A 13,709-nucleotide genomic window follows, 5' to 3' on the forward strand; every position below is an offset into this window, starting at 1 on the left:
CATTGTGGTGTTGATCACCTTCTGTTTGAATGCTCTAGATGGAGTCAACCCTACAATATTGTGGAAGTTTTAGGCATGATGCATCCTTTTGTTGAGCTCCTAGGAAAAGTCCTTATCTTGCCCCATATGCCAACATTAGTACCCCACCACAAAGATGAGGACTTCCTTACATATCTTAACAGCGACTAGAATTACCTACTCCACTTTGACCAAGGGGCAGCAACTTCTAAAGTTGACATTAATCCTTTAGGAATCCTTGGGCATCTCAAACCAATTATAACTCATCCCCCCAATGATGCTCTAGTTCATTTCATTGAAGATCATGTCTAAGATGAGGAGTGCATCATTCCATACGAATCATATCGGACGTAGAAGGGGGCGAGGAATGATTCCAACCAAGAAGACCATTGCCTATTGTACCCACTAGGACATATATTTACAAGGTGTCCTCAAAAGGAAGAGAAACCCTAGGAGAAGGAAACTAACTAGAGATATCTAGAGTGTGGAATCACAAACATGTATCAAGATTTCCCAAAACAAATAGCTAGTTCTAGCAATCCCATTGTATATTTAGTACCCTTGAGTCTCTTTATAATGCAGATGTTGAAGGATGAAGATGTGATTCCAATAACCATCAATACTAACACTAGAGCACAAGGAAAGAAAGGAGAAGTCAGTATTCCTAGACATTTTTTGACCAATGGATTCATAATAGGGAAGAAAGTTTCAAAGTAGTGAGCTAAGCTTACTGCATTGAAGTTGAAAAGTGAAGCATTGACCACAACACTAGCAACAATCACTCAAAAGCAGAGCATGCCACTTGCACCCCACATAGAAATGGCTAAAACATCCAAAGTGGGAGAATATCATGATCTAGTAGAAGAGTCTAACTTGTTCAATAAAGTAAAGAATTGGGTTCAAGAGGTACAAGATGTGATATCAGTATAAGTGAAAAAGGTAGTTGGCAGACTAGGGTGAGCAAGGTGCAAATAGTGCAACCCCCTTGTCTTCTATCATTGGTCCCCAAACCTTTGGAAGAATGTCCATAGAACCTGAAGAAAACCCAACAACTATGGTACCCTAGCAAATAGCCTAGGAAGTCCAAATACCAAGATGTTAAGATTGGCCTCATTGCTACCCTATCCTCCACTAGTCCCATTAGGAACATTATTCAATAGGAACCTAATCATTTGGCAAACCTTTTAAAACTTGGGTTGATAGAAAGGCTGATAGCAAGGCAATAAAAGAAGCTTTGTGAGACTACATACCCAATCTAACATAGACTACAACACTTGGGGCCTTGGGCATAACCACAAAGTAGAAGCTTTTTAACAACATTTTGTTCTTATCATGGTTTCCTTTAGAGACATCATAAGAAAATGTATAATTAAAACTAGAGTGAGGCTTAGTCTTGGCAATCAGGAAGTATTGAAGGCTTGGGGTAATCGACCAATTGAACATGTGCAGTTCAACCTCATCATTATTGATGGTTCTAAAGCTCATCCACTAGGTGTACTAAAGGATTGGTTGGTCAAGATTGCCAATGTCACATTTTCAATCACTTTCATAGTCATGAAGGGGGTAGAGTATGACCCATTGCTAGGATGTCCATGGATGCAAAATGCATGACTCATTAAGGGTTGGGAAAATGTTCTAGTTTTCCTTAGCAATAGAACTTAGGCTATGCACATAGAGATAGACAACTAGAAGACCACTTTGGTTAATCTAGACATTATTTCTAGCATGAGGAGATCATTTTTTCTCTAGCTTAAAGATGTTTGAATCATTATATTCCATCCCTAGAGGATAAACAAGATTGGATGTAATTTCTTGATAGCTTGTAATTATCATTTACAAACAAGGGTAAATATAGAGAAGGCTTTGAGTGTATGAGCCAACATAGCACAAGGAAACAACTGGTGCATATGATTCATCCTTCACTAGAAATGCTCCTAGTTCCAATACTAATGATGAATTGCGGTTCATCAAATCCATTCAAATCCAAGGGCTATCCCATGTCAACTAAGCTTTGCAAAATACTTTTATAGTGGACACCATGTTTCAAGAACATAGAAGAACCTCTTGATATTTAAGAAATTGATGCTAGCACCAAACGTGAAAATGGATGTATTTGCATCAACTATTGTTCAAAAATTAGAACAACATTTTTCATTATTTAGAATATCCATACTTAAAGCATGTTCCTTTATGTTTCTCAAAACCTATTATGTGACAAATCATTAGAAGTCTTATAAGAAGGGGAATATATTAAACTATAGAACACCAAATTGGGAAACATGATGTGAGAGTTATGGCAAAGAAAAACTTTTGACCATGAGGCCTAACTTATGGAAAATTCCCTATTTCACTGATATTGTGTTTATAGACCTATGTTGCTTATGTATTTTGACCCACTTCTATCATTGCATCCAAAGCCTACTTATTGCAATCCCTTACTAGTGGAGGTAAGTTGCATCATCTCCTACATGATGTGCAACCACATGGTAGTAGGTGTTATCAAAGGCATTAAATACCTTTAATGACTAGGTGTCAATGCTCATGATGTCATGTTGCCCAGTCTTACCACTCGTCTTGATTCTTGATTAGATTGTCAAATCTTTCTAAAGGGGCTCCCTTTCATCCTTTGAAATTGAAGTTCTCTTTGCATATTAGAATTAAGCCCAAGGTATCTTTACTATGTTTGGAATAGTTGGTACATTTATCAAATTCTCATGCAACGCCCTTGCACAAACATGACTTTGGTTCTTGTTATTCTACTATTTTTAGTCTTACCTTAATACATTTGCCAAAAAAATTGCACCATACCAAAATTAAGTTATTTTATAAGTGAGATTTGTGGACATTGATTTATAATAGAAATTAATACTTTTAAATTAATATTTACTTCACTTGGAACCTACCTTAAAACATTTGCCTTAAATATTTTGCACCATATGAATTTATAAATGAAGATATGTGAGCACCCTAACAGTTTGAAGGAATTATTTTGTATTCATCTTTTGTTGACTTTAATCAAACCATTATTGTAGTCAATCATTGTCTTGTAATGGGAAGCAATGATGATAGAAGTGGTTAACACTTGCACTAATAATTTTGAGGTTGCACATTCAAATCTCACTCTATTCACATGGTTTGTATATGTAAGTTAGAGAGAGAGAGAGAGAGAGAGAGAGAGAGAGAGAGAGAGAGAGAGAGAGAAAGCATGTATGTGTGCGTGCATGCATGTGTGTGTGTGTGTGTGCGTGTGTGTGTGTGTGTGCGTGCATGCGTGCGTGCGTGCATGCGTGTGCGTGTGTGTGTGTGCGTGTGTTATCGATGGCTTCCAAAATATAAATACCTAAGAGCACAATATAAATTTATGCATGCTACAATAATGAGTCTCCAACGTTCTTGTACCAGATGTTCCATGCTCATTCATGCAATTAATTTGCAACAACTCATACATTTAAAATTGAATGGTAGACTAAAAGAATAGTGGGCATTTTACAAGAATCTAAACCAATAAGAATTCTCTGTTTTTAGAGAATTATTTGGCATGCAAATTCACATATGGCTACATGGTCAAGTCATACATATTGTGGCAGTGCATGTGTTTCTTCACTCTTTGGTTTCTTTTAGGCTCAAGAGTCTTATTAATCTCCAAGCCCTTTTTAGTTGTACTTGGTTGTAATAGAGTAAGAATGCCTTAATGCCTTAGCCAATGTTTAGCCTACTAGGTTTAAGTATAAAACCCTAAGTTGTAACTAGCCAATTATCTTTTTGCCATTTCTAACATTTCATATTTGAGGTCTCAACCTCCCACCAACTAAGAGGTTGCATACTCTTGGCTAACATAGCTTGGGATGCATACCATGCTGCAACCTCTCATCAATTGATTCTCAACCATTAATGGTAATATCATTTCAACCTAGCTACCTTGGCTATGGTTTCTTGGCAAATTAGTCTATTTCTTTGTATTTTCGGTTTAATTGTTTCCTATGGGAATTAGCTTCTTTACATTGGTATCAGTGAACATCTTTGATCCAATGAGAAGATAATTTTCATGGTGAATCTAGTTACAAGACTAGGCACAATGTAATTGGAGGTCAAGCATTAGTCACAGGATTTGACACAGTCATCAAAACTGTGACTAGTTAAGGTTCTCTGTAGTAAGTCAAGACTAAATTTGAGCATCTTGAGGAAGGCCTAAAGGAATAATGGTGATTTCAAAGTTATTTTAGTGGCTCATAGTCAATCTAGGGCCATTTTGAAGATTCTTGAACTTAACTGGAGTCTAAATAGGGTTTGGAAGAGTGAAACTATAGTTACTTTTTGAAGTAGGCTTCTCTTTCCTCTTTTCAAGCTTCCTTGTGAGAGCTTTCATGGAGTTTTATTCTCATATCTCTTTCCCATGGCAATCACTTCTCATGCTATCTATAGAGGATGATTCTTGAGGTCTTGAGCAACCTATAGATTACCATTATGCTTAATCTTTAGATTGATTCTCATCACATGATGCAAGAATGTGCCCATGATTATTTGTGCCAATTTTCAACATGCTTCTGTCCTCCTAAATTAGTCCATGATTTCATTCCGAAGCTATGCCCTCTCTTGAATGATCAAATACACCCCTAACTTGAAGTACTAGCCATCTCTTACTTGATCATTCACTCTTCTTCACCCTTGGAGCTCCATAACCCTAGCTATGGCGCTGAACCTAGACAACATGAAGATTTCAAATATTTTTTGAAGTTTTGAGTTAATCTTAGTGGCCTTTAGCTTCAAGAAGTGGAAGGCAAGCAATTTTTCTTTCTTGAGGCTTCAATCCATGGAGATTTTGTTGTCTACAAACTAGGGAAGGTTAGATTGAATCTATTCTATCAAGGATTAGCTTACATTGAAGCATTCCATCAAGATTGAAGGCATTTTCAGCCTCTTGAACATGGCAATGTCTAAAAATTTTCTAAACTATTGATTCTACAAGAATTTGGATTCTTCAAGGCTCAAAGGATCTTCTCCAACAAATTATTGTGGACTCCTACTCAAGTATTGGATTCTCTTGATGCATTGGAGCAATCTTAATTATTGGGAGCTAAAATTACATAGAAGCAATCATCATGGGGCAAATTCTTCTTGAAGCCGGCCTTATGATCTTCAATCTTGATCCATTGATGACGGATTGTGTTGAGTATTGATTGGTTTTGGTTCATCTACTACTTTTCATCAACATTAAGAGGTAATTCTATTGCTTTCAACTAAATCTCTCTTTTCATCCAATTGTTGAACCAGTCCTACTTTTGATAAAGAGAGATTAAGTGTAATAGATCCTCTTAAATCACCATTTAAGGGTATGTAGAATTCAACCTAGGATTGATTGTGATTGCTTTATGAATTCTCTTTCCTGCCCATTCATATATTGATGCCAAATTGATTGCATAAACACTATTCACTGCCTACCTAACTTGGAATTTGATTGGATAATTGAACATTGATGCTATAGGATTGAAATAATGATGAAAATGGTAAGTGTAATATTTATAAAAGTAGTGAGTCATTGCAAAAGGGTAATGCCCTATCCCTATCCCCTTTCAATTTAGTCTTTTCCTAATACTCACTTGCAGTTTGTTGAAGAATCCAAAGGCTTTTTTAGTCCATGCATAGCATCCTTGTTTGATTAGCCATTAGAATGTACTTGCCATTCTGATTCCTATGAGGAAAAGCAGATACCATGCGATTCAAGAAGACAATAGTGAGGTGACTCTCCCTTCCTAATTATGACCCTAAAGGGGTGAACAACCCGGCTTGAGGAGGAACTTTGCACACCCCTCAAATCTTAATGCCCATGCAATTTTCAAGTTTAGGTACAAGTATATGACCACTATCAGAGTTTAATAGTAGCATAGTAGTGATCAGCCCTATTCAGAGAGCTACGGGTGGTTGAAGCTCCATTGGTACAATATTGGAAGAGGTGTAGGGCATCTCTTATTCTTTGGATACCTACATGTGGTTACAATTTCACAGGTTTATATAGTAGGTACCTACCATTCTATAGGTCATTCTTGAGCCCTACAAGTGTCCCATAACCTCCTTCAGGTTACTACAGAGGTTTACAAGGGTTACTTTTACTCAAGGAACTCCCACAGAGTCAAACATGGCACTTACAAGTTGTGGACAGGGTGCAGGAAACTTTTGTTCAACACACTAAAGACCCTATTACAGAAAACTCTATACATATCCACATGAAAAACTTGATAGCTCCATTTGAAGAGGGGATCCTAAGCTTCAATTTAATTTTTTTCTAAAAAGCAATCAAAGCTTAAGTTATTGCTAATTTACTGACATTATGTACAATGAGACAACACCTAGACAGCATACGAGGTGACACTATTCATCATTGTTTCACCTAAAGTCTCTAGTCCAAGTTGAAATCTTTTCAAATTTGGTATGATCCCATATAATAAGCTTTCCATTGAGCTATTAAGCATTGGGATTCGTGCTATATTTTGAGAGAAAAAAGGGATTTGTTAACAAATTGTCTACTACTACAACATTGTTTTCTAATGGCCAGGAATAAGGACCCTATTTACAGAAGCATTGAATGAGGGTGGTGGCAGAAACTTCCAAGAGGATCAAAGTTATATAAATGAAGCTAATAATTTTGAGAAAAGAGATGAATACTTAAGCATTGGAATTTCTTACAACACACACCAAGAAAGGAAGGACACACATGAAATACATGCAGTGAATGATTACTTATTACTGTCATCGAAAGAGTTTGGACATATGAATGAAGGTCTTTTCAAATAATTGAATACATTGAAAGAAGGCTTAATACATATGAATCAAGGTTTGTTACTAGGGATGGCACAAGTAAATAAGGGTATCACTGATCTGCAGCAAAGCAACAAATCCTTATTTCAAGAACTCATTTCAACCATGAAAGAATTTGGTAGCGAGCCACAAAGGGAACCTCAAACTATTGAAGATCCACATGCAATCCCTCTTGTTGATAAATTTTCCCATCCAAACAAAGAAAGTTTTCAGCGAGCTATGCATACTTTTCAAAGAGGAGAACCATCAAGAGTGAGGAGTAACTATCACCCTTCACAAATCCATGGCATTCATATCACAAGGCCTCAGTTGTTGCAGCCCAAAAGATAGTCTTAGACATGAAGGGGAACAAGATAACAATCGATGGGATGAAGATTATCATGGATGCAAACCCTTCTACAAGTCTTTTTACCATCAATTCTCTAATGTGCAAAAAGGAAATGCAGTTGACAATCAAGTTCATGAATATGGAAAAAATGATGGAAGAAGTTCAACCCATGATCTCTCAAATAAAGAGCATGTTTCAAATCGTCGACCCTTATCTCATGGTTTTGGGCCACCTACTTTTAGGTAACACTCTTTGAAAAAATGTTCATGGAAGCAATATTCTTATGGACAGCCATCTTACAATGAAGAGTATAAGGAAAAGATCAATATTACTAATTTCAAAGGGGATAATACTTCACCTTCACAATGGGAGGAATGGATTTACAAGCTTGAATTATACTTCACCCTTTATCCTCGAAGTGAAGAAGCCAAGATTTATTTTGCGGCTCCTCATCTTGAAGGTTACGCCCATACTTGGTGGCGAGACATGCGCAAGATTGGGCAAGACTTTCTCACTTGGGAGGAGTTCAAGCAAGCAATGATGGATGTTTTTGTTTTCCCTTTGGAAACAGAAAGACTTCAAAGAAGATGGAACGCATGTACTCAAAGAGGGATGTCCGTTAGAGACTACTCCAATGCCTACTTATAATTTGCTAAGCTAAATAAATATATTTTGGTCTTGACCCTACCCTATCATCAAAGGTGGGTTTACATGAGGCTATACAATTGGCTGAAAGATATTCTTTGAAGTACAAGAGAGATGCAAGAAATTTTCAACAAAGGAGTTTGGGCAATAATTTTTCCAATCAACCTACAAAATATGGGCAAGTTCTCAGCCAATCAAGAGACACTTTAAAGCAAGAAAACAAGGATTATGACAATCATAACAGTTATAATAGTAAAGTTCCAACTTTTCCTACTGTTTATGCCTCTAAACAGGGTGGAAATTATGCAAAGAAATAGGGGAAAATTTTTAGAAATGTGGCTAAGATAAGAGGCAATTTTTCAAAAATTGAAAGTGCTCCTAAACTATTCCAAAACAGTTCTAACAACAACTTCCTTCCTCATGATAAGCTTAGGGAAGTGCATGCCAAAGGATTGTGTTTCAAATGTGGGGAGAAGTGGTCACAAGACCATAAGTTGAAGTACAAAGCCAAGAAGTCTAAAATCAATATGGCAATCACTCAAGATGTGGAAGTTGAAGAAGAAGAGGAACAAGAGGGTAATTTACTGCATGCTGATGCTTATCCAATGGTCGAAGAAATTCATGAAGAAGAGGATGCCACTAATGAAGGATTCTATGATCCCATGGATGGGTTTCGACTTGATCCGAGTGGCACTCATGATTCTCATTCTTCCTTATGTGCTATTTCACATGATGCATGGAGAAGATGTAAAGGAAAAAATACACTTAGACTCAAAGGTACCATTAACAGCAAGATTGCACATATTTTAGTAGATATGGGCAGCACTCATAGCTTTGTCAACACCAAATCTTTGAATGGGCTGAAGTTACTACCCATTGACATAGAATCATCCTTGTGGATACAAGTTACCAATGGTGCATATGAGTCTAGTAAAGATGTATGTCCATGTACTTTAATTGAACTATCGCCCTATTGCACAATACAAGTGGATTTGATCACTTTGGATATGGGGCCTATTGACATTGTTATTGGATGTAATTGGCTAAAAACACTTGGCAAATTCACTTTAGACTTGGAGCAAATGCAAATGGAATTTAATTGGCAAGGAAAGCACATAGAATTGAAAGGCATAGACCACAAACATATAGAACTCATCTCCATGAAGAAATTGCAAAAATAAATCGATGCCAAATCATGCATCTTTACTCTTTTGCTTGCGAAAGTAGATGAAGAGCAATCATCAAATCAACCATCTTCTTCTACAAAGAAAAGGGATCTAAGATTGGAGGAGCTATTGGAGGAATACAAGGATTTATTTAAGCCACCATCATCTTTACCTCCAAAGCGAGAGGTTGACCATCCTATTGATTTGTTGCCCAACACAAAGCCTGTTAACAAACCTCCCTATCGCTTGTCCAAGTTTGAGAGGAAAGAAGTGAAGTGACAAGTCAAATAATTGCTGCAAATGGGTTTAATTCAGCAAAGTCAATCACTATATGCCTCTCCCGTGCTCTTATTCAAGAAGAAGTATTGATTATCAAGAATTGAACAAGTCAAGGGTCAAGAATAGGTATCATATTCCTCGAATTGATGACCTTTTAGATGAGCTTATAGATACAAAGGTCTTCACCAAAATAGATCTTCGTTCGGATTATCATCAAATTTGAATGAAGGAAGTAGATGAGTTCAAAACAACTTTTAGGGCTAAAAGGGGGTTATGCCATATGGACTTTTCAATGCGTCCATTACTTTTCAAGCCCTCATGAATAAAATATTCTAGCCCTTCTTGTTGAAAACAGTTCTTGTTTTCTTTGATGATATCCTTCTCTATAGCAAATCCAAGGATGAGCATTCAGAGCATATACAAGAGGTTTTTGACACATTACAAAGACATACACTCTTTGCCAAGATGACAAAGTGTTCATTCAAGGAAGATGAAGTGGAATACTTAGGTCATATTGTGGGAGAGCAAGGCATTCGTGTGGATCCCAATAAGGTGAAATGTGTTAAAGAATGGCCTACTCCTACGAATGCGACCTCTTTGAGAGGATTCCTTGGGTTATCATTCTTCTATCTATAGGAGGTTCATCAAGAATTATGCTCATGTGGCAGCTCCATTGACGGATAGGCTTAAAAAAGAGGCTTTCTTTTGGGACTCCATAGCCAATAAAAGTTTCAATGATCTGAAATCTCTTTTAATTTCAACACCTATCCTTGTATGCCCAGATTTCTCTAAGGAGTTTATCATATGTGCATATGCTAGTGGAAAATGAATTAGAACTATTTTATGTCAAGATCATGGAGTCATATCTTATGAAAGTCGAAAGCTTGATGACAAGGAGTGTCAATTACACGTTTATAAGCAAGAGATGTTGGCAATATTGCACGCTATTAAAAAGTGGCATCATTATATCTATGGTAGCCATTTCAAGGTCAAAACCGGTCATCGTGTGTTGAAATACTTCTTTTCACAACCAAATTTGTCTCCAAAGAAATGAAGATGGTTAGCTACTCTTCAAAGATATGACTTTGAGATATCTTATATGGTTGGAAAAGATAGTGTGGTAGCAGATGCCTTATCAAGAATGTGGGCATATTCTATTTCTACCATTTCAACCGTGCATAAGGATTGGATCCATGACATTCAAGAAGAGTATTTGCTTGATGAGCAAGCATCCAAAATGATGAAGGAATTGAAGTAAGGCAAAGGAGAAGAGTATCCAAATTATAAATGGCACAATGGTCTTTTATGGTATCAAGGACACGTTTTCTTGACTCCTCGATCATCTTTCGAAAAGACACTCATTTTTACGAGAGATGCACTCTTCACCTTTAGTAAGACATCATGGGTTCTTCAAAACATTTGATAATATCCATAAGAGCTTTTATTGGAAGGGTATTTGGAGAGATGTTAAAGACTATATCATGATTTGTCTTCCGTGTCAACAAAATAAGGATTCCATGCTTCTACCCGATGGTTTGCTTTAGCCACTACCTATTCCTCATGAGAAGTGAACTGATATTAGCATGGATTTCATAATGGGATTGCCTACAACAAAACATGAGTGGAATAGCATTTATGTCGTGGTAGACCAGTTGACTAAATCAGCCCATTTCATTCCAACCAAGGCTCAATTTACAACAAAGCAAGTGGCTGATCGGTTTATAGAATGTGTCTTTAAGCTTCATGGAATGCCAATGAATATTTTTTCTAATCGTGACACTAAATTTATGGGTAGCTTTTGGAGGAGTTTGTTCTCTTCCATGGGGACTATTTTGACTCCTAGTATGGTTTATCATCCACGAACAAACGGACAAACCGAAAGGGTCAACAAATGGCTAGAGGTTTACTTGCGTAATTTTTGCCATAATACACAAAACGCATGGGACCATTGGCTTCATCTTGCAAAATTTTGTTATAATAATATTCATCACATGAGTATTGAAATGTCTCCTTTTAAAGCATTATATGGCTATAAGGTTCAAGTGCTTTCCACATTGTTTCATAATTATGTAAATCCTAATGCTCATGAAGAGTTAGAGAAAATGGAAGCTCTTATGAAGAAATGCAAGGATAACATTGGTAAAGCTCAAGAGACAATGAAGGCCTATGTGGATGAGAAAAGAAGACATGAGTTTGATAAAGGTGAATGGGTTTTGTTGAAGGTTCCAAAATCCTAGTATGCTTCTCTTAAGGGGAATATAATAAAATTGCTCATAGGTATTACAATCCATACCAAATAATTAACCGAGTTGGGGATCTTACCTATCAACTTGATTTACCTTCAACTACATGCATCCACAATGTCTTTCATGTATCTCAGCTCAAGAAGTATGTTGGTCCTGAAATCCAAGTTCTTGAAGAACTACCTCCCCTCAATGAAGATGGTTTGATCATTTATGAACATGAAAAGATTGTTGGTAAGCGGCAGAAGGTTCTAAGGAACTGAGTTCTTATGGAGAATCTTATAAAGTGAAAGGGTTTGCCTATGGAAGAGTCTTCTTGACACCATGCTTCGTATTTGGAACAATTTCCATGGCTATTTCGAGAGGATAGTTCACTCACTAAACAGTAACCAACTTGCTGTAATAAATTTATGTACTAAAGTTAATTGCTTTGTCTTCATCAAATTTTGGTTTTGATGGCATGACTGGATACTACATATTGTTATCTACATTTCTATAGTTTACATATGGAAATTGGACAGTTCTACTTAAAGATATGGCCAAATCTGTACTACAGCATGTTTTCAACAACTTACAGCATTTTAGCATACTTTTATCTATTTCAAGCTATCCTTGTACTTATCCTTATATCTTATCCCAAATTTAGCTTTGAGGAAAAAGCTCTTTCAGGTCATGATGGCTTGTAATAGAGTAAAAATGTCTTAATGCCTTGGTCAATATTTAGCCTACCAAGGTTAAGTATAAAAGGCTAAGTTGTAACTAGCCAAGGATCTTTTTGCCATTTCTAATATTTCATATTTGGGGTCTCAACCTCCCACCAACTAAGAGGGTGCATACTCTTGGCCACCATAGCTTGGGGTCCATACCATGCTACAGCCTCTCATCAACTGATTCTCAGCCATTAATGGTGATATAATTTCAACCTAGTTACCTTGGCTATGGTTTCTTGGCAAATTAATCTATTTCTTTGTATTTCTAGTTTAATTATTTCCTGTGAGAATTAGCTTCTTTACATTGGTTAGTAACTCTAGTGCCTAAAACTCAATCTAAATGAGATTGACAACAACATGAAGATAAGAAGAATATAAAAATGAAAAACTTCATGATAGCATCAATACAAAAGCATTTGTTTTGGATTTTCATCCACATCAAGGCACAAAGTGATTTGCTATGCAACATGGACTTTACAAAAAATGAATATATGAGTCCTAATATATTATAAATAGTGTACAACATATGGATAGAAATTTCAATGATCATTAATTCCTTTAGCACATCCAAATGAATCATGTTAATACATTGAGGATACTTGTTAGCACAAAATTCCTCTCTTTTATTTTGTCAAAGTAGTAGAATGGTTTCTAAATTTCATTGATATAATCTCCTTGTAATTAGTTTGGAGTAATTTTCAACCCTACATTCTTCATTATATATATAGTGACAATTAGTTGTTTTGCATTTTCATTTACAATGGCCACTATGAGGCGCCATGAGAAAAGTACATTAGCACAATGAGGGAATGTAGATATTGGGAACATTGGTTTCATCAAACAAAGGCATGATGTTAAAATCACACATATTTCACCCAATCTATGATTGCTTAAGGTTAAATTGGGTAGTAGCTGTGCAATCATAAGCAGTATAATAGTATACCATACACAAGTATAGTTTGGACTTTTAGTACATGTAGCTATAAGAATGTTGGACGTCTCTATATCTTTATGGGTTCCCTAACTCGATGTTATCTTTCCATTAGCCTAGTATTAACATTACAATTCCACCGTGCAACCTTGGAGCATTGCTCCTTACATAATAATAATGCTAATGAATATATTTTAAACACTTGATATTCTCTCACCCATTCCAAATATTATCAAAGAACATCATGCCAAAAAGATAGTGAGGTTCTCACATCATCCCATTTTGCTAATGTTCTTCCCCCCTATTTGATGCTCCTTTTCTAGCATTTATTTCTATATGGTCTATTTAGGACCATGTTATATGATAGCATGTTTTCAACGATTGGTGCATTTATCAAATTCTCATACAATTCCTCCTAATACATTGTGTAGACAAACATAACTTCTTTTATTCCACTAACTTGAGTCTTACCATAATACATTTGCAAAGAATCTCCTATATCACACCAAATTGACTTATTTTATAAATGAGATCCATGTGCACTGATTAATAGTTCAAAGTAGTGGTTTTTGATTA

Source organism: Lygodium microphyllum, chromosome 19, assembly GCF_053477565.2.
Source record: "Lygodium microphyllum isolate KBCC chromosome 19, Lygodium_microphyllum_v1.1.10, whole genome shotgun sequence".
Lineage (NCBI taxonomy): Eukaryota > Viridiplantae > Streptophyta > Polypodiopsida > Schizaeales > Lygodiaceae > Lygodium > Lygodium microphyllum.